At 41.2% G+C, this 20796-nt stretch overlaps 2 protein-coding genes across 29 annotated transcripts in view; both read right to left on the bottom strand.

Moving 5' to 3' along the window:
• The window catches only part of LOC109033903 (plasma membrane calcium-transporting ATPase 3), a 469278-nt gene that overhangs the window by 271764 nt on the left and 176718 nt on the right, over positions 1-20796 (bottom strand). The window lies entirely within an intron of this gene.
• Positions 1-20796, bottom strand: part of LOC140223753 (plasma membrane calcium-transporting ATPase 3-like) — a 310994-nt gene that overhangs the window by 70152 nt on the left and 220046 nt on the right. Inside the window, exon 1 of one of the 17 annotated variants that reach the window (XM_072303321.1) lies at positions 11502-11522. The exons of the other annotated variants lie outside the window; for them this stretch is intronic. The gene's annotated coding sequence lies outside the window, so the exon portion shown is untranslated. Of the gene's footprint in view, positions 1-11501; positions 11523-20796 lie in introns of those variants that run through there. 17 annotated transcript variants of the gene reach the window in all.

Raw genomic sequence — 20796 nt, forward strand, 5'->3', positions numbered from 1 at the left:
TTCTCTAGTTTTTCGAACGATTCACGGATTGATCGGTCGACTCAAGTTTGTCGATCGAAGCGTTGTCAATCGGTTCTTGATCGATCGAATCCATACCCTCCAAGGTTTTAGCTAGAGGGACCCATGCGTAGCTATAAAGATCATTCTTCCAGAGCGGGTCTGGTCACCACTAAAAGAATAACCCCCCACCTATCGGGGGCTCTCGGGGGTCTCCCTGGAAAATTTTAAACTTCACCCAGCGGGGCGGAGAGCAGTGACTACAGATCATCACCAGTCTGCCTTCAATTTTCAAAGTAGGCAACATGAGCTCCTACGTGGTCGAATGGTGGTATAACTATCAGATGGTACGATTGTTTGAGGGGAAAAAGCGGGAGTAGACTTTACCGAGCGTGGAGCGGGGACTTCGGCTCACTTTCAGTTTGCCTTCACTTTTCAAAGTAGGCAACACGAGCTCCTACGTGGCTGAATAGTGGTATCGCCCTCGAAGATCACGATTGCTTACATAAAAAAAGAATATACCTCGACGGTGTGAGTCGGCAATCACAAAACTCTGTTTGCGACGTCGCAGACTTCCTGTCATACTTTATTTTTTAAACGGAAAACTAACCAACGGAAATTCTTTGAAACTGCCGTGATTTTTCCTCACTGTGCGAAGAAAATTCTGCAAAAACTTCAAGGAGTGATGTCAATTTGTTCTCCTTTAAAAAAATAACATAGAGGCGAAGATTTTCAGACACCGCAAACGAATTATGTGATTGCCGACTTACACCGTCGACCTAAATAGCTTGTGATGAAGCAAGTTTCGCAGTATCCTGGGAAAAAAATGTATTGGAGAGCCCAAATTCGTTTATGATTTAGTGGCCTATTGACTACGAACCGGCGGCGACGGGAATAAATCCCGAAAGGGCACGCGACAACGCTGTCACTCGCAGGCCGAAGTTTCGTCCGCATTCTCGTGCATAATTACGCCCGAGCGCCCGAGTCCGAGCCGGTGACGTCATTGGCCAATTAAAAAAGCTCCCAAATTAACAAGCGCTCGGTTTACAGACGCCGCCGCCTCCCTCTCCCCCGCCCAGGATGTGTTAATTACTATGCGACGGGACTGGAGCTCGCGGACTCGCGCGAACCATCCCCGAATTCGGGCGTCGCATCGTGTCGCTCGAGTGAAAAGTTTTCGCCGAAAACCACTTATTCGCGGCGTGTCAGAATTGGAGTTAGGTGGTTTTTCCGATCCTCAAGAGGGCGCGGAACCGTGAGACGGGATCGAAACTTTCGGCCGGGCGGAGACGGCGCGCGGTACGGGACCCTTAATCACTCGCAACGCGCTCTGGTGGGCGCGGGGAGAACCTCGTGTCTGCGCAGGGTTTTCGTGGAGGTTTCGTTGTTCATATTCGCCGAGGTTTTGATAGGGGTGGCTAATTTCGAGGGAAAATCGATTTGATTTTGACAAGAAAAAAATCGATACGATTTCATAATCTATGGCGAAAAATCGATTTTCCTGATTTTCGGGATCAATATTATGAAAAATCGCCGACATGCTGCCAATTTTAATATCTTGACCAAAACTTGACAAAACTTGTTGGATTTTAATAGTTTGCCGGTTCTAAAAATCTACCCCAAAAAGTCGCTTCGATTTTTTCGGTTATTTGCGCCAAGTGATCGAGGTAATGTCTCGAAGTAATCGATTTAAAATCGCAACCCTAGTTTGGAGTCGAGTGGATCTTCTAGGTTGAGAAAAGGCGTAAGAATCACGAGTCTAGTTCTCAGAAAATAAAGAAAAACTGAACTTCTTCCCTCATGGACCATTAGGCAAAGAAAGAATTAAAGTTTCACAAGCTTTAGTGCAGCTAGAAAATTATTGTGTGTAAGAGGGCGTGTGTGTGGTGGGGGGGGGGGGGATTCATCTTCACAAGGGTCTTATGCATTGAGCGGCCTTACACTTTTTCAAATCTGCTGGCTGATAGGGGAGTGCCCGGGGGGGGGGGGGGGGAGAGCAGGGACAGCGCTCCAGATCTCCCATAACTTCAACTAGGTCCAAACGGTTATGTTTTCCATTAGAATTTCACGAAAAATACGTTAAAAATGCCCAAAAATCCGAGGTCAACTGCTTCAATAGAAAAAAAGTTGTTAATTGAAAGGAGAATCGGTACATGCTTTCGCTCATGAAAAAATCAGAGGTCACTTCGGTCGTTGAAAACGCACTAAGTTCGGGAAATAACAAAACAGTAGATTTCACAAAAGTTACTCTCTTCTTTTACAGCTATAAATATGGCCCTCGAACTATAACGAAGCAAATGAAAAAAGTGGCAGCAACGCAGCAATGCTCACATAATTTAACTTTCCTGAACACCTTTTACAGACTATTTACAGAGGGTAAATGTCGAGAAAAGGAGTTGAAAAATGGTGGCTGCGACCGGGGAGAAGATCTGCCGGAGCTCTTTGCCACTTTAAATTAAACGAGAACTGAGCTTCTCTCATAAAGGAAAAAGAAAAAAATAGAAACGTAAAGTGTTATTCCGCATCTCTCTTACTGAATTTAATTATTCTGCCTTAACTTTCCGCCTAATTAAAGAAATCAAGAGTCAGCTGGGGCAATGGCGTGACGTGCTTTGCGATATATCGATTGATCTGCCATTTAAACCTATGGAAAAATATCGATAAACAGGGTGTTTGTAACGAACACCTTAATAATCGATTCTTTACCATAGCTTCCAATGGGGAAATATCGATAATCGATCGTACGCCTCGTCACTGCTGACTTCATAAAAAAGGAGAGCGGAATAAGTAGATGGAGTAAAAGGGGGCATGGAAGTTCCTATCGTTTTTTAGTCGAGGGGCAGACTCACGGCTGTGGGCTGATTGTTGAAATTGATAGACAAAGCTATAGACAAAGAAGACAAAAGGGATATGGAGGGATCCTATTGGTGGATGAGGGTGGTTGCAATGAACAAAGAAGGTAAGATAATAGACTAACTATCGGCAAACCACGAGAGACTCCATAAAGATAGTTCATCATTTTCTCCCTCAGTCTACAGGAGCCAACCATTTCAACAGATTCTTCTTTGTCTATCGCTTTGCCTATCGATTTCAACAATCAGTCGGCTGGATTGAGGAAACGTTTAACCAGATTCTTCCCTGTAAAATAGATAATTATTGCATTTAAGGTTCCTTTATAACACGACCACTTGTGAAAAATTTCTGCGCCGAAACCAAAATAGATTATCTACTATTTTTGTTGGACGCGAGTTCTGCCGTACTCAGAGAGCGAACGCAGTAAGAATCGTCGGGCGATGCAAATTTCTTCCATAAAATACGGATTTGCTAGAAAGCCTGTGCAATTTCCTCCCTGTTTTTCAGAGAATTTCATTCGCATTTTGATCTTGAGTATCCGAAAATTCCGAGGAAAAATGCTCATAACTCTCCTCAAAACTATATATTTTATTGGGAGGAAATCTGATATTGTAAGAATGTTCATCCGGCATTATACCAGCAGATTAGGAAGAACAGTTCAGTTGGAGAAACTGGACTTCAGTTCACACTGAAGACCGAAATTTTTCGGTTCAGGTAACCGCAGTTTTTGACACTGTAAATAAACCGAATTTTGTTAAGTTGAGATTTCACGGAAGTAAATGTCATGAAATTTTACTTTGCTGAAACGTGAAAAGTTTATTTTTCATGAAATTTTAATGATTTTTAGGGGCTGCGCACGCTACCCTTTCAACAATTATCCGAGAATTCGATAAGAAACTTTTTTTCCCCAGGATTTTCCCTCGAAAATTTCAAAACCTAGATTTTACTGCTCCTGTGCACCTCATTGCACACTGAGTTTATTACAGAAATTTTAAAATATTTAATGGAATTTCATGAAATTTTATCGTGAAATTTATTTTCATAAAGTTCCATAAAATTTTACACATCTGGTTGCTCTTGCTCTCAATGGAGATGATGCATGTGTGAGGAATTTGCGATTTGACTGTTGATTCTTATGTTAAAGTTCGCAAGAAACACGATGGTACCACTGGTTTTCTCTGAAATCAACTCCAAAGCTCAAAAAAAGCTCTCAAGTTGAGGCCAAAATGGAGCAGGGGATACCCCACGCTATCCTAAGAGTCCACCTACATAAAGACAAACTCTCCATGCAAAGATAGGGAGCAAATACATTGCCAGGGCCGCCACTTTATTTAGGGACTCTAAAACTGAAAACACGGAATCCCTGCTAAGGTCTTTGCTCTGATTTGCTTCCTATCTTTTGCATGGAGAGTTCGTCTTGATGTAGAGGTGGACTCTCAGGATAGCGTGGATATTTCTCCATTTTGGCCTCAACTTGAGCTTTTTTTGAGCTTGGGAGTTGATTTCACAGAAAACCAGTGGCACCAGCCTGTTTCTCACGAACTTTTACATAAGAGTCAACAGTCAAATCGCAAATTCCTCACACATGCAACATCTCCATTAAGTACGCTAAAATTCCCCTCAGCGTGAAAATTCCGCGAGTATTCAACATGAGGCAACGTTGTAGCACAGTGGTCACTTGCCGCGGTTGACAAATAGTCTGATGAACGCCCATATTACATTGATTTATTTGGGTCACGTAAATAGGCATTGCCCGCCGATCTAATAACCCTTGAGTCCTGTTTTATGATACGTGGCCTGTGAATTAAATCATTACCGTTCGTAACCCTCGGCTATGACAGTCAGGATCGGCGTTCACTTTAGATGATCTTGCGCGGCAGTCATGCAGGAGAGTAATGATGCAGTTCTGATCAGGTTGCCAGTTTCTCACGCCGCTTGTACATTTACTTCAAAATTATCGGATGAAAAATTGCGATCTCATCGCATAAATTTGCAATGAAATCGCGCGGCGATTTATCGCATTATTATAGAACGCAAAATCGTGGTTAATTAAGATAATATATCGATTTTGTTGAACGCGATTTTAGAGAGATAAAATTGAGAAAAGGTTGAGGATAATCGCTGAGATATTGATGCTCTTAGCGATAAATTTTGATGAAAACAAATGTTGAAATAATTACCATACTAGAAATCTATTCGATAATAATCTGTTAATGACATGTATTTTAGAAATTGGTTAAACTATCAACATTAAAATAATAGGTGTGATTATTTATTCTATTATCATAATTTTAATAGTTCATGAAAAATGTTGATTTTGTAATTCAATGAAATCTATTTAGGTTTAAAATATCAGTAAAAATACAATTATTTATAATTTCCAAAATTGGTATTTTATTTTAAATTATTTACTGATTGAAATTATTGACTTTTCTAATCGTCGGCAGTAACATCGCGATTTATCGCAATATTATCGCTCAAAATAACGTGATAAATGAGACAAAATTCCGATTTTATCGAGCGTGATTTTATAGAAATAAATTTGGGACAAGATTGAGGTTAATCGCTCAAATTTTGACGGTCCTAGCGATTTTATCGCCGAAAAATTGTAAAAAAAAAAATCGCGACTTAATTTCAAAATATCACGATTTTTCCATTGAGAAATGCTAATTAGGAGCGAGCATAACGGTGCTGAGCAGTAGCTGACAACGCTGCTGCGGGAGCTTTGTGCTGAAAAGTTGCGGCATTAATAGCATAATAGTAGATCGATCTCGTTTAATCATGAGGCGCTTGGGGCTTGCTTTTGTTACCTGAGGTTGCATTCTTGACTTCGCTGTAACAACGCTGCCAACTTAACAGGTGCGAAGCACGATTGAAGTCAGGTGAAATGGTTTCTCTACTTTACAATCCATGTGAGGATGACATTATTCAAACTTTCCATAAAGTTTGATTGAACGACAGAAAACTGGGCTGCATTACCAAATCCAGCGTAAAGGAGAATATCGACGGTGCAAGTCGGCAATCACATAACTCGTTTGCGGTGTCTGAAAATCTCCGCAACTATGTTATTTTTTTAAAGGAGAACAAATCGACATGATTCCTTGAAGTTTTTGCAGAATTTGCCTCGTACATAGGAGAAAAATCACGGCAGTTTTAAAGAATTACCGTTGAGTAGTTCTCCGTTTAAAAAATAAAGTATGACAGGAAGTCTGCGACGTCGCAAACCGAGTTATGTGATTGCCGACTTTCACCGTCGATATGCACTATGCAGGTATGTCTTAAAGTTTGATATTTCCATGTTTAAAATGAAACTACCGAGTGAACTGAGCACGAGGATATCCTTGGTTTCTAAACTGAGCAATTATTAAAGGAATTATGACAAAATAACCTAAACTGCTAAAATAAATGTGTTTCAATGGGAAATGTCATCATATGACGTCACGAGGTGGGAATTTTTCTCACTTTTAAATTTATTTTTCTACAATTTCCCATTTCAGAAAAAATTATGAAAAATACTGTGATTGCAGATCATTAGGCTTTACCACATGAAGCCATAAAATGTGTTTGTGAATCCTCTCCATTACACAGACATTGCCTGATTTCTGCTCATGTTTTATTTTCTTGACAAAAAATTCAGGAAAATCCTAACTTAAAAATTTATGAGTGTATTCTTTGTGATCTAAAGGAAATTCACAGAAATTTTAAAGTCGTTATGTTGTAAAGTTTTTAGTTGAAAAATGAACACATGAGTAAAAATTAGACAACGTGCAATGCTGCATAAAGTTGCAATTCTTTTTGAATGGTACAATTCTTCTTCAAATTAGGTAGACTCTGTATAAAACGGCCAAATGTAAGGTCCGTTTGCCAATAATAGGATAAATTTTAAGAGGACTTTACAACTGCAACAAAACTTTCGCTTTTGACTTTACAAAAAGGACAATGAGTATGAGCCTGGAGTTTAAGTTAACAATGTAACTTTGAATACATCCCTCCAACAGAATAAACTGATATGCCACAGCATGAACCGCGAAAGAAAATGTCATGCATGTTTGAAGGTAGATCCCTATGAACCTCAAAGTTTGGCAAAATCATACATTTTTCCTTTTTATGAGGTTTCCTATTTTTTTGGGGAGCGATATGATTATAACCTTTGGGAAAGATATATGAAGTCGATCTGTTGAATTTTAATCGAGGTTCCTGAGAATCGTCTTTTTCATGATGATATGTTTAAGCCTTACCTAAACTTCAGTTGGTCATAAAGTAAACCGCAGGAAGTTTCCTTGTTTGCAAGAACGACCATACATACGATTGTTCCAATTATTTCGTACGACAACACTGCGATTATAAATTGTTGATAACTAAATTATCACGAGGAGTAAATCTCCTCAAAGCATAGGTATTCTCAGGAAGAATTAAATTCGAGGTCTCCAATCTCTACGTCGCAACTTTTAATTCTTCGTCCACACCTTCAATTTGGCGGACTTTGCAATGAAACCGATTGTGCTGAATGTTGCCAAAACTAACCGAAAAATACTCGAATTTGCTGCGCAAAGGTGGAGAAATCGCTCTCTTTGCACTCTCACCTGACAATCGTATCAAAATTTTAATTGGTGCGAATAACTCTCTAACCGCGCTCTTAATGCATGCATAACTCTAAGGCTTATCTCTAAACGCACTGGTGACGAAGGCACGTGGCGTAGGTAGGTGTCGAAAAACCTTCCGCTGAAAAAGTGAATTGAGGAACAGTGAGTGTTATGCGAAATAATTACCGGTAATCGGAAAAAACCTTATCAATTCCCTGACATCTGGGGAGCGTGTCCTCCTTTGATAGTTTATATTTTCCTTGAGCAAAGACGGAAGAGAATTTTTTTTTTTTTTTTTAAATCTTGAGCTGAAGCCCTCTGTAGGTTGGATTAACTTCCGAGAAAATTTGACACCACTACCGGAATTCAAACCCGGGACCAATTGACGTAGACTCACACGCGGTGACCGCTAGGCTAACTTAGTATGCTTCATTTATTTGTATTTTTGTATTAGTTAATAAAGAAATAGCCTTCTTCTATATTTAAGGTTGATCCTTTAGAACAAATTAACAAATTACTACGGGATACGTAGGTAAGTCGAAAAATGATGATCTCTATTCACGTTTACAAATCTCAAAGTACATTTATTTCATATCCCTCGAAGAAAAGTAACCAAAAGAACTCTTGGACATTTTTCGTCAGTATTTATGAATGAGAGAAAACATTCACAAGGAGAGCAACCGGAATAAAACGAAATTGGGTACGCAAAATTCTACTTAAGCCATCGGCATTGATAGAGATATCCGTTGAACTGTGACGGTAATGAAGTAGGGACAATCCTCCAACACTCTATTACCCTGGATACAACTATACATGCTCCAGAGATGTCCGCATTGCATAAGCAAAAAATGAAGGCGCTCAGACCTTTTCACACTCTTGGCCACATTTCCTCGTTATATTGCACGATCAGTCTGAGTTAGCTGCGGTTTATCCTTTCTCAACTTTTGAAGTCCCCACACAGAGTGGCAACTCCCCCAATATACGAGGAAAGATTTCCCTACATCCATGCATTGCGTCGTCATAACTGTTTAAACTTCAGAAGCTTTTTATGAGTTCCGGAGTTGAGTTCAGACAAAACTGAGGGTGCCATCTTGTTCCTCGCAAAGTTTTACATGGGATTAGAACGGTAAATTGCAAATCCTTTCTCTGCGGAAAACCCCATTTCTGAGCTCACAAGAAGCTGTTGAAGTTGACTTGCAGTATTCGTGCACTTTTCGATGGGAGATAGGAAAATTTTCCTCGCGCATAGAAGATGAGTATCGATGATGAAATGGACCACTAGACGAGGTAGGTACGAATTTCAGTATTCTGATACGTGTTTCGTAACTAAAATTTCACGAAGAACACGATGCGCACAATCAAAATTGCCGAAATTAACTTCTTACGAAGATATTTAATGATTCCTGATGCGTGATTTCAAACCACTCGCTCATGAAAACTCAATGCTCTACGTGATTCACATCGCGCGCTAAACGTTATCATGACAGTCTCTGCGGTATAAAAATCTGGCAACCTCAATCTTGACGCTTTGGCTCAGCTATAGCAAACTGCTAATAGCTTAGAACAACACATGGTGGGAAATGAACATTGCTCAATTGAGAAGCTTGCTGAAACCGTTGTAGTACGCGATTTGACTCACGTAGAGCTTTGAGTTTCTTGTGAGCGGGCAGTTCAAATTCCTCGTAAACAATGTGAAATTAAAACGTTAATATCTTCGTTAGGGGTTGGTTTCAGTAATTTTCGTTGTGCGAATCGTGTTCGACGTGAAATTCTGGTTAAGAAACATGTATCAGATTGCTTAAATTCGTACCTTGTCTAGTGGTCCATTGGAAAATGCGTACCTCGGTTTTAAACTTTGTAGACTTCCTGTTTCTACAAAGAAAACTGCTAGACGTCATATTTTGAAAACTTCGGAGATTTTTTTTCTATCTACGACCTAAAAGCTTAACGACGACGTTCAGCCCTGCCCGAAACATGGATTCCGGTACCGTGACTTTATTCCCGTGGTGAAAACCCAAATATTTGGCAAGTTACCCGGAAAAGAGGATAACACGTGTTTCCTCGTGTGGGAGCCCGGGGCCCTCGGAATCGACATCCCTTCCGCAGACACGGGCGGGGAATTTCAATGAGATGCCTCTCGAATTCGGGGAGTTGTGTTTCACTCGGGACTCGGAGCGGGTAACAGGGCCGAAGGGACTCCAACTTGCAGAGGAAGTCCCGCTTAATTGCACCCGCGCGGGCATCCAGGATATTCTGATGACGCGTGCTTGACACGTGACTTACGAGTTGGGTTTCCGATCGCTCGGAGCGCCGGGATGCGCGGACCCTTCGCCGGTTTCCCGGCACACATTGGGACGAGTCTTGGAACGATGTTGGACGTGGTGCTATTGACTATAACTGCAAGTTTTGTTGTTCATTTAGTCAAATTTTATATTGGAAGGGGTCCTTATTGGCAGAAATGTGGACGTTTCTCGCACAAAATACGTAACTACATTTCAATGTTGCCAAATTTCCCCTCGGCAATTGAATTTTTACCGAGAAAATATTGGGCATTTCCGACGAAAAATTTCCCTGATTTTTCGTCTGATCTCATGAGAAAATCAGAAAAATTTTGGACAAGCATTGCACAAGTACATTCTTGTGAAAATTTTGATTATTTGAGTAAATCTTAATAGTGGCTCAGGCGCAATGACAAAAACCATACAAATAATAGAGCTTAAAATTTCCGCAAAATTTGAAAATTGAAAAACTCTATTCTTGGTTTCTGGAACAGATTCCATGAATTTTCCCTGAAATTTTTCATTCCTTGATGAAACCCGATTTTTCCCTGTGTTATTCCCAGTCCTAGACACCATGCGAATGCTTTTAAACGTGTCCGGATTAGTGGCGTGGCGTGATTTGCGATAAATCGATTGATCCACTATTTAAACCTATGGGAAAGGAACGATCGACACGGTGTTTTCAACGATCACCTCAATAATCATATCTTCACCATATCTTCAAATGGGGAAATATTGATAATAATTGGACGTATTTCTACCAAACAGACCTATGTGGAGGCGAGAAATATGGGGTGTGCTCGTTAGTTCTCTGGCCGTAAGAGTGAATGGGAATAATAAAGCGCCAGTGACGTCAGCGGCAACGATGGAGCTTCCGATCCGCGGATCCGTGTCTTTAACTCATGAGCCCTGTCCACAACGCTCTCTTGCCATGCCCGCGGCTCATGAGTTCCGCATTCAGTTGGCACATAGTCTCTTTGATAGAATGTAAAATCCCGCTTTTCCAATTCCTCAAAAGGAATCACGCCCACTTTTACATTGCTTCTTATGCAGCTTTCTAGAGCACACCCCATATTTCTCACCTCCACATAGGTCTGTTTGGTAGAAATACGTCCAATTGGACGCATTTCTGTCAAACGGAACTATGTGCATTATGACGTGAGCCCTGGTATGCATGCATTCTTATGGGTCTCAAGGCTCATTTCTTAATGCACATAGTTCCGTTTGATAGAAATACGTCCAATTGATCATTCACGCCTCGCCACCAGTCCAAATTCTACAATCGAATGGCTCCACTGTACGGAGATGATGGAAACTATTACGTCTGGGCATTCAACGGTTCCTTATGGCCGGCAATACTCACGGCAGCAACACTCATCTTACTTTCTATTGGTTGTTGAGCTACCTATTCAGTATTAGGCCCGAAAAGTTTACCGAATATACCATCGAGGTGAGGAAAAGCGCATTAAAAATATCTGAGCGTTGCCGAATTTCCCTCAAGAAAGTATGTAATTCCGAAGAAGAATAATACATACTAGGGGATTACACATTACACCCCCTGACCGCTTCGCGTTCCGGTCCCCTGAGGCGCTTCGCGCCAAAGGCATTATGCATTACGCTTTAATATTTGATTTCATATTTTAGAGTAAGATTTGCACGGACTTAAAGTCATAATATTAAATTTATTTTTTCCGATTTGACCGTTTTTAGACGACCCATTGTTGAATGGAAAGTGGCAGAGGTTACATACTGGTATTACTGGTACTTTCGTCAAGTAAAAATTACTTACTGGTGGGTACCGTCACCGGGCAAATAAAAACACTGGCATTGGTCTGCTCACCTGAAACAAAGAAATACATTGAGTCATTAGATATGGGTAAAAACTGACACCTTAAAAAAAATTGGTGAGCTTGAAACTAAAGAGCTTGAAACTAAAGAAACTAAATTCCCGAAAAATCCTGATTTGTCAAGGGCAATTTGGCGCTGCCTGAAGGCCCATACGTCGTTTTTCGGCACACAGTGAATCGAGTCAATTAGAAAGGTCGGACGTGAAATGTTTGACTAAAATCGCAAATTTTGATGTTTAATTCGTCACATTTAAAATTTCAAGGGGTGTTTTCAGAGGAGATTCTCACGGGAAAACCAATAGAACCACTTAAAGAACCTCAAATATGTGCATAAATGGAGTTATAAGCGTTTAAAGTTTCCAAATTTTGTCCGATATCTCCTATTGACTCACTCCACTGGGCGGCAGTGTTGTCTCTGATCGGACCATCTGAAAGGACCATTCTGAAAAAGGGCATCATCTAGTTTCTTAAGATTGTTGATTGCTATATTCCCTCACATTATGAATTATAAGGGGTACTCCTAAAAGACAATTTCACGAGAGAACTGACGAAACCACTTTTGAGCCTCGACGTTTCGTACTAACGAAGATATAAGCTTTTAAAAATTTCACATCATCTCCAAACCTTCCCATCGACTCGTTCAACCGGCCGGCATACGTACCCCCAAACACGAACCCGGAAAAGCTCGGAGTCTCAGCGACGAAGGGGTCCATCCCGAAGCTCAGTTGCGCTGTTACGACGGAGGAGCGAGGAGATGACGTCACGTTGAACAAACACATCATCGTCGGCGATCGATTCCGCCCACGCGCGCGACACCGGCGGTCACGACTCGCGGTGTCAATCAAGCCGACGGATCTCCAAGAATTATTGCCCTCGCCTTTTCCAGCCCCCCCCCCCCCCGCTCCCCTTTGCCCCCGGGTCCCCCCCCCCGTCCCCCGGTGAACGCCGACAGAATCCCTGTGCTTCGGGTACGTCAAGAAGGGGACGACACAAGATGCCTGCCAAGGCCTTACCTAGCTCCACATCTCAGCTCCTCGACCAACTAATTACTCACGAAAGGCACAAGTTCCAGGGTTGTCGATTTGAGCCCGTTTGAAAGATGGGCCTCTTGCAAACTTCAGCTTGAGCAAAAAGAGGAGCTGTTGGTTCAACGGAATGTGTGTTAGCCAGTGCTTCCGTTCCATGCCCGTCAAAAGTTCCGGAATTCGGAATTTTTTGGTTCCAATTTCCTCCACTCCATGACCGTCAAAAGTTCCGGGATTCCTTGTAGATTTTTTCAAGAGTTCTGAGAAAGTTCCGGAAAATGCAAAAGATCCGGAACATTTCGAAAATTTCAAAAGTTCCGGGAAAAAGTCAGGAAAATTTCAAAAGTTCCGGAATTAGGAAAAAGTTCCGGGAAATGGGAGCACTGGTGTTAGCTCGTCAACTACAATGCTTCGCATCGACATGACGGTTTCATTGGTAAGGGAATTTGCACGACATCGGAACGCCTTCAAATCCCAAATCAAACTGCCAGGCAACTACACTAACCGCATGGCAAAGCGGAGAGTATCGTCAGCATTTGAAGGCGCTCCAATGTCGCGCAAATTCCCTTACCTCGAGCTAGGTTAGCATCGACATGATGGTTTCGTTGGTAAAGGAATTTGCACGATATCGGAGCGCCTTCAAATCCAGGCGATACTCTCTGCTTCGCCAGGCGGTTAGTTTAGTTGCCTGACAATTTGATTTTGAATTAGAAGGCGTTCCGATGTCGTGAGAATTCCCTTGCCAATGAGACCATCATGTGGATGCGAATTATCTCAATTTTACGAGCTAACATTTTCAAACGTTTTTAAATTGCTGGCAATTGCTGAGTGCCTGCGACTTATGTTAATCGAGCAATTCAATTTCATAAAAAGATTTACCGTACCCATCCAGTTATTTCTGAAAATTTTCCTGATTTTTTCTTCAAATTAGAGGAAAAATCGGTGAAATTTTCAGTTAGAAATGATCAAGATTCTCCTAGAGTAAATGAAATTTGCGAAGGGAAATTTGGCAACATTGAAATGTAGTTACGTTCTTTCTTAAGGAAAAGGACGAAGAGAGTGGGATTTCTATAATATATCGTCTCTGATAAGACGCAACCGCACTGAAAAAAAAGGTATCACCATCTCAACTATACTTCTAACGGATTTTGGCGCCAGCCTTAAGAGTAGTTGCACTAGCTAGAAGTGTAAAGGCACCAGCCAGCGGTATAGTTAATCCAACCACAATAATGCTGACTGTGAGGGCACCAGCTAGAGGTATGGTTGATCCAACCACACTTTCAGCTGACTTAACCATACCTCTGGCCATGGCCGGATTTACCTACTTGCCGCCCATGGGCCGCCTGTATTTTGCCACCCTCTTCTCATTCATTTTGAAACATCAATAAAAACCATCAAGTGAACGTGCCGGAGGGAGAAGGGTGCATAAGACGCGTTCACTCGTGTTGGACACATTTTTTGCGTAAGCCCTGTCAACGCTACCAGCAAAAGTTCACGGAACTTCGCGCGAAAGTTCAGTTCCGTAAACCTATCTCTGTGGGGACGAGGCCTTTCATTTGTAAGAAATGAACTAAAAAATGAAGGAAGAACAAACATAAATGTGGTTTAATAATTTTAACTTCCGCCGTCGTGCCGTGCTGACCACACTGTGCTTGGCGCAATGCGTGAAGTATTCATGTAGTCTTGTAGGCACTGTGCGTTTCACGCCGCGCCGACCGCTGTTGACCGTACTGTGTTTGACGCGATGCGTGAAGTATTCATGCAGTCTCGTAGGCGCTAATATGTGTTACATGCCGACCGACGCGCCGAGGGCTTCTCCTTTTCATCTCAAGTCCTCGTCATCATTTCTCTTTGCGCCGCGCCGCTCCAGGTCAAATTACGTGTTTGGTTTCTCTCCTAGCTCAACTAATTAAAGTCGCGCACTCTTTTGTATCACCGAAATACGACAAAATTAGAAATTAATGAACTCTCAGGAAATGAGAGATTTTGTCACCTTTTCTTGTTTGTAATTTTTTTCTGAATCCGATTTTTTTGTACCTGCATTTAAAAGAATTGCAGAATTTGCCACCCCCTAATTTTGCCGCCATGGGCCGCGGCCCATGTGGCCACCCCCTTAATCCGGCCCATCCTCCGGCTTGTGCAACTACTGTAATATCTGCCGCTAAAATTAGCTAGGAGTATGGTTGGGATACACTGAAAAAAAAAATCTCGGTGTATTTACTAAGAAAAGGGTAAAATTACCAAGAATTCAGGGTTCTATTTGATCCCAGTTTTTTCTTGGTAAAATTACCATTTATGGAATTGGTAATTTTACCGAGAATCTCGGTAAAATTAATGAACTTTCTCGGGAATTTTACTGGACCTTTGTAAAAACGCCAACATTTTTTATCGACTGTAGTAAAATTACCGAAATAAAATGGCAAAGCTACCTGGAATTGATTACCAATAAAAGTCGTATCCTTACCTGAAAAAAAAAACAGTTGAAATACCGGTTTTTAGGTAAGCTTACCAGTCTGTCTTGGTAAAATTACCAATAATTGGTAGAAAAAGTGAGATGGTAAAGGTACCAACGGACCTTGGTAAAAACGCCGAGAATTTTTTTTCAGTGTAGTTGGGATTGTGATACTTTTTTTCCGTGCGCGGCTCTGAAAATACGATAAATTTGGCAACATGCGTGACCCCCCGGTCCCCTGGCCGCTTCCTCTTGCCGCCTGACACAGTACCATATTTGGGGGAGTCAAGCGATTTGTATGCATGCTCTCGGTTGAGTGTCGACCCGAACCCGGAGTAAGCCGTGAGCGAGGAAACACAATTTCCTAAACGAGTCGTTGAGGTGATGATTGTGGGAGGTTGCAGTTTTGGAGGAGATTAATTATTGTCTTGGCCGTGCCCGCTCCTGCTCCTCGTCGGGGACCCGACTCGGGTCCTAGAGTCAGGTGCGAGCACTTCCATATTCGCGCCCGCCGATCTAGATCGAAAATACCAGCTGTTCTCCAAGCCGTTTGGATTTGGACGGTAAATTTTTAAATTTTTTTGCTCCTGGAAATCAGAGACAATAAATTGTATTCGATAGTGGATTGATGTATCGTTTGGTTCAAAACAATAGAGCATAATCTCAAACAAAAACTTGGATTTGGACGGTCAATTTTTAAATTTTTTTGCTCCTGGAAATCAGAGACAATAAATTGTATTCGATAGTGGTTTGATGTATCGTTTGGTTCAAAACAATAGAACAAAACCTCAAGCAAAATTTTTGGGATTCAAGTTGGAAAAGCTGAAAATAAGATAATTCCTAACAATTTCACTTTTCATTGCCATTATATACTCATGAGAGTCAATAATCTAACACAAGAAACCCGTACGTAGTTAGGCGAGTTTTTACCAGCGTTGACTCCAAAAAGTAACTTTCACATTATAGAGAGGACAGTTGAGCGGTGCCTCTAAAATATACTCTTTTTGGATTCAATGGCCAGCCATGAAGGTAAGGAATTTGAACATTAAAACTAGCTTCGAAAAATAGTCTTGAAGCGAGATCCAGTCCCCAATTTAACTTAAGAACTCGCATCGATTAATACTTAATCCTCGATATTGAACATCTATACGTCATCTGGGAATGTTCGATTTTATGGTCAACTTTATTGGCCGTACATTACGTGGCAGGATTAGACCGCGGGCGGATAGTTCTGGTCAACCGGCATTTTTTTAAAATAAAAATTTGGTAATTGCTAGGCTTTGCCTCTGGTGCTTCCCTTCTGAAACCAATATACTCACTTATCATATAGACAGCCTCTTGCATTAAACCCACTTTTGGTATGGTTGAGAAGCTTAGTGAAACAGTTGCCATATTTATCAAATTCCTTTTTCTTACATCGAACCATTCAAAACCGTCCAAACGAAGAATATGCGGGAGATAATACAGTTTCCGATCAGACTAATCAGAATCATTGAAATTTTGCGTAAGATGCATGATGGGGTATTTTTTATGAAAAAATTAGGGGAGGTAGAATGGGCCTCTAGACGAAGTATGTATTAAAGCACGAAGTTAGGTGTTTTCTCCTCAAAATTCCATGAGGGAAACGAAACACACGACGGAAAGTTACGACGAGGGGTTAGAGAAGATATACAGATTCGCCTTCAATTCAGAGGATAGGCAAAAGCGGTCACCCACGAGTTGAAAAAGTTGTATCAAAGCACCGAGATGGATAATGGGCTTCTAGACAAGGTATGAATTAGTGTTTTCTCTTCAAAATTCCACAAAGAAAGCAAATCACACCACGAGAGGTCTGAAAATCAATTCCTGAACAAAATATAAGTGTTCTACATTAACATTGGTTAAAAGGCAAAAATACAAATGTTGTCATTAGTAAATAGTCGAGCTTCGATTTGATCTGTGTTTAAAAGACTTGCTAATAACTTATTCAGAGTTGATTATAAAACTTCTTGTTCTGTGCATAGTTTGCCCTTACCAATTCCATAAATGGTAATTTTACCAAGAAAAACTGGGATCAAATAGAACCCTGAATTCTTGGTAATTTTACCCTTTTCTTAGTAAATACACCGAGATTTTTTTTTTCAGTGAAAGCTTAAAAATACCTCTCGGTTCAAAAATAACGAAAACGAAGTCGGGAGCGAGGAGGAAACCATACTCCCATCCAGCATTACTTCCGCCAGGAGAAGACAAAAGAAAGCTTCGGGGGAAAGAGGATGAATTAAAATGGTGATGTGATGAATTAAAATGGTGAAATGAATTGGGTGAGGGCCCCTCACCCAAAATGGACTTTTCCGTGGACAAATCTGGCAACGAAGGTGCTGATAACAGTGAAAGCTGGATTTAAGCTTAAAAAGCTGCGACCATCCCAGCTCCAAGTTAAGAGACTGTGTTCTAAGAGACGAGGCGGTGCCACCAAGGCTTAGGTTGAGGACGGATCGGGAAGCAAAATGCCGCGCGCGGTAAGTCCGATTTCTCGTTAAGAAATTCCACGAATTTGATAATGCGAAATCGCTGACCATCGCGACATCGAAGGTGCGACAACTGTCTCCAAAGGCCTGGGAGTGTTGAAAGCTCTCAAAGAGACTTTAAACTTTATTATATACCGTGAAGAGTGTTCGAAGCTCACCTTTGAGTTTCAGTCCCATGTGGCTCATCAAGCTCAATTTTTAGGGGCCATTGAAGATTTTTTAGGGGCCAAATTGACTTTTTGCCTATATGCAGTCACGCCGCATTTAGTGAAAAGTTAGACTCAAGATGTTGTAGGTGCAAGAATAGTAGCTGTGACTTGAGGAGGAGAAAAGCTCCAAAAATCACCAAACAGAAAATGTAGGATTTTTTTGGGGAGATTGGGATTTTTAGGGGCCAGAGCCTTCATTTTTTAGGCTCCATGACCGATTTCTTGAGCGTATTTGGCGCGTTGGCTCATGTGAGTTTCGAAAACTGGCTGTGAAATTCCTGGAGGAATAATATTCCTATTTTTATCGAAAAATCGTTTTCATATATATTTCTTTTTATGTTTCGAATTTTCATTTGACTTAGAATGTAGAAAGGTTTAAAAACAGCATTCTTCAAAATCTTCAAGCGAAAATTTCAGCTATATTTTTCGAAGAGTTTCGGAATGCAGGATTTGAAAACTTTTGTTCCTTAGATTTTTTTAATAAAACAAGTGAAACAATATTATGACGGTCGCTTAATAATACTTGACACATAAAGTTTAAGAATATGATATGCACTCCAACATTGGTCCTCTTCCCGACTGACGAGAGCCACCATGTGGCCAGTGCGTACTGTGCGATATATCGATTGAGCTGTCATTAAAACCTTTGTTAAGGGATCGATAAACAGGATGTTCGCAATGAACATCTTAGTAATCGATTCTTTACCACAGCTTCAAAGATTGAGGTACCGATAATCGATCATTCACGCCTCGCCATTGTATGTAGCGTAGCATGACACTGGCTTTTCTCAATCGGGACATTCAGCATTTCCAACCCCTTTTCGGTCTTTTATTGACCAAACTTTGCCACCCCTCGACGGGACCCGATCTTACCCCCACTGTATTTCATTTCAAGGTCATGGCGTGTCGACCTAAATTTCAATGACACGTGATATGGGTTTGAAAAAACCATTCGCCTCTCACGCATACACTTTATATTTTCAGAGAAAACTATAAATGCGGTTGCAAATCACTTTTGTACCAGGAAACTTGAAAGTTTCCCTTTTCCTTGTTCCTCATGTATTTTTTAAGATACTTTGAATGTGTTTCATACCACAATTGGACGCATTTCTGCCAAACGGAACTATGTGCATTCTGACGTGAGCCCTGTATGCATATATTCTTTTGGGTCTCAGGGCTCATGTCTTAATGTACATAGTTCCGTTTGGCAGAAATACGTCCAATTCGCCTTCCCGGGACGAAGAAACGCAATTCCATTCCTAGACAGCGGAATCAGCTCAAACAATTTAAATTTTAACGGGAATGAACCCGCATAGTTTTCGTACGAAATTTTTCTGATTTTTGCATATAATTGGAAGAAAAATCAGTGCAATTTACAGTTGGAATTTCCAAAGAATTACCCAGTAAAAATTCAACTTGCGGGGAGCAATTTGGCAACATTGAAATGCAGTTACGATCTTTTGCGAGGGAAACGACCGATTGACATTTAGTTTTATCAACTATTTCGGCGGTAAATGTGTGACCAAATGACCTATTACACGCACCGCAAAATAAAACCGCACAAGAGCAAAGGACGAAGGGGCGGCCCGAGAGTGTTGGGGGGGGGGGGTCATCGGGGGGGGGGGGGGGTAAAAAGGGATTAAAAGGAGCACTTACTCCGACGATTACGACGACGCCAGTTACTCTCTACCTGAGATTTATCCTCACTTTTTATTCGTTTTATATCTCTCGTCTTTTTCACAAGAGTGAAACAAGAGTTATAAAAAGCTATTTATGACTCCTTTTTTTATTACTTTGTAAGAGGGGGAAGCATAAAGTGTAATCGGGCTCCATGTCGGAGTCATCTGCGACCTTGAACGCGTGGGAGTCCCGAAAGATGATAAAAATCATGATAAAATCAAAGGTCGCGGCGCGAGATACTCGTGAGTTGTGAGTTGGACTACATTTTGTGATTGGGAACTTTTAAAATCATCTGTCTCTGCAGGGAATCTATCGGCACGTATGATGTTTCTGAAATGAGCTGGAAATGGTAGTTCCACCGTCGCAAAATGTAATCGAACGGGCTGATTGTTGAAATTGATACCCTGGTAAAAATTGGCGATAAGAGCTGCATTTCAAAATACCATAGGAATTCTTACAGCCGGCTAAAGGAGGCTACAGAAAATCATATAGCTGGCTGTAGAATGCGAAGAAAATCATACGGCCGGGCTATACGAAGCGATAAAAAATTACGCAGCCGAGCTATAGTTCCTATCGCCGGGCTTTACACTTTATCGCCTGGCTGTTGCTTTTTAGCCATCGATTATAAAAGACTATAAGAAATTGTGTAGAAATTCGTAAGTTTTGGAAATCATTAAGTTTGATACGGAACCACCTTAATATTTACAAAACACACATTATATTTTCCTTTAATACATATTTTTTTTCATCAATTAAAATGAGAATAATCCATACAGGATGTGCAAACATTTCAAAATCATGAGTTGAATAACGCTGACTCCGCCAGATTAAATATTAGAGCCAAACACAAAGCGGAGCGGCGACGCACTGGCGCCTACAAACCTAACAGGGATACTTCACGCATTGCGCAACGCGTGAAGTATCCCTGTTAGGTTTGTAGGCGCCAATGCGTGTTTCGCACTGGCTGCCCGCCTGCCACGGCGCTTGAAGCAACTATTTCACACCAGAGGTATTGCACAGTATCATACGAAACTGAAGGCGCTCTAATATATTAGGAATGGCAGGCATCCATCAAAAGTACGGAGCTTTCCTCGCAAAATAAATCAAGATACTACGGCCCAAAAAGAGAGTAGTATTCCAAAAACTCACTAAGTCCTAGCATCCGTAATTAGTAACGTTTAGCATACACTTTATCGCCTGGCTGTTGCTTAATCGCCATCGGCTATAAAGGGCTATAAGAAATTGTGTAGCCGGCTATAGAAGCTATTGGAAATCTTACAGCCGGCTGTACATCTATGGTATTTTGGAACACAGATTCTATTGCCAATTTTTACCAGGGTAGACTTAAAATAGGCAGAGCTTCG

This window comes from Bemisia tabaci, chromosome 8 (assembly GCF_918797505.1).
Source record: "Bemisia tabaci chromosome 8, PGI_BMITA_v3".
NCBI classification, from domain to species: Eukaryota; Metazoa; Arthropoda; class Insecta; order Hemiptera; family Aleyrodidae; genus Bemisia; species Bemisia tabaci.